Source organism: Phyllostomus discolor, chromosome 5 (genome assembly GCF_004126475.2).
Source record: "Phyllostomus discolor isolate MPI-MPIP mPhyDis1 chromosome 5, mPhyDis1.pri.v3, whole genome shotgun sequence".
NCBI lineage: Eukaryota > Metazoa > Chordata > Mammalia > Chiroptera > Phyllostomidae > Phyllostomus > Phyllostomus discolor.
The window spans coordinates 28,790,244-28,792,170 of record NC_040907.2 but is presented as its reverse complement, the minus strand read 5'-3'; positions in this window follow the sequence as shown (position 1 = coordinate 28,792,170).

Sequence of the window (1,927 nt, the reverse complement as noted above, 5' to 3'; positions counted from 1 at the left end):
TTGGTTTCCTGCGCAGGCGCGGGAAGAGACTACCGAGACTGGGGCCCGCCCCCGGAAGCCCCGCCACACCTCCGCCCCGCCCTCAGTGCGGAAAGTTCACAGGTTTCCGCCTGCAAACTGGGAGACGCTGCGGTGGCCAGGGCTTGATTCGGTGTTGGCCGTGAGACATCTGCAAGCCTTTAGTTCACTCGACTTTCCCGGGAAACGAGAGAGGGGAGTTGCGGCTGGAGGGAGGGCGCGGGGGATGTGGTGTAAGTGGAGGATATGAGGAAGAGGAGGAATACCTGGGTAGTTTTCTTTTCTTTTCTTTTCTTTTCTTTTCTTTTTTTTTCAGAATGAAGGGACATCCCACTCACGTAACCCCACTAAGTAGAAATTATTCTCGCTCAGGCTAGAAGTTTGTACTAGGCAGTCTCCAGGTTACTCATCAGCTCTTGCAGCTAACATATCTGAACCATCACACCCTGCTGCTTCTTAGCCCTCCCCACTAGTCAGCCCCAGAAGGCACGAACTCTTGTTCTTCCTCTGAGCTTAGAACAGCCAGGCACATAAGGTATGCTCAGTAAATACTCAGCCCTTCCTTGAAATCAGTAAAATTTTTGTTCCAGTTCTGTCAAAAGCTTCCATTTTTGTCACTTCCAATTCATTTCAAGCAGAGTAGCTAGAGCTTTTAAAATAAATCTGCTTATAAATCACTCCCTGCTTCCCTATGTAGAATAAAATCCAATTGCTTACCTACTGAGGACTACATTGCATTATCTGGCAGCCTCATCTTGGCCTAATCTAGTGTTATTAGGTCGGCCAAAAAGTCTGTTCAGTTTTTTTTCTGTAAAATAAAAGACATTTTTCATTTTCACCAATAACATTGATTTGGATATTTTGAGTATATTGGCTATCTCCCACTATTGGCTTCTAGTGGGTAGAGGCCAGGGGTGCTGCTAAACATCTTCCGATGCAAAAAACTTGGCCAAAACGTCAATAGTAACACGAATCTTCACAAACCACTTTTTATAAAAAGATTTTATTTATTTATTTATTTATTTATTTATAGAGAGGGGAAGCGGGGGAGAAAGAAGGAGAAACATCAATGTGTGGTTGCCTCTCCTGCGCCCCTAACTGGGGACCTGGCCTGAAATCCAGGCGTGTGCCCTGACTGGGAATCAAACCAATGATCCTTTGTTTCACAGGCTGGCACTCAATCCACTGAGCCACACCAGCCAGGGCCACAAACCACTTTTGATACGTTTGCACCTTCTCTATATACTGCATAATTTTTTTTATGTTTCAGTTGCATTTTTACTTTTTTTGAAATAATAAAGCATAATATACCAAAAATGTTGCATATTTTCTTCCATCTTTGATATTAAAATGGCTGTACAAGAATTCACTAATTTCGATGGTTTCAAAATGCATGCTGATTGACAGCTGTCACAATACAATGTAACAAAATTGTTTCAAATGAAGTTAAAGACAACTAAGCACTATTAGAATCATAGAGAGAAAACCAAGTGAACTTTTTGGCTAACCCAATACTTGTCCTCAGCTACTATACTGAGGACTTTCTGTTCCTCAGCATCATGAATGGATACATCAGCTCCCTCTTATCTGAGTTTTCACCTTCCTCTTTGGTCGACTGCCTTCAACCCACAGTCTGACAGTTGATCTGGTCAGAAGACGTCTACTAAGTGACTAATGGGCAGGTAGCATATAGACCGTGAATATTAATTTATATTAATTAAAAATAGTAAATGAAAAACTTCAGAAATAAGCAATTCATAAGTTTTAAATTGTACACTTAGGATGTGAATCATCCCTTTGTCTAGCACATCCATACTGTATATGCTACCTGCCCATTAGTCACCTAGTAGGTGTCTTGGCTATCAGACCAACTGTCAGAGTATCACAGTGCTTGTGTTCCAGCTGTGAC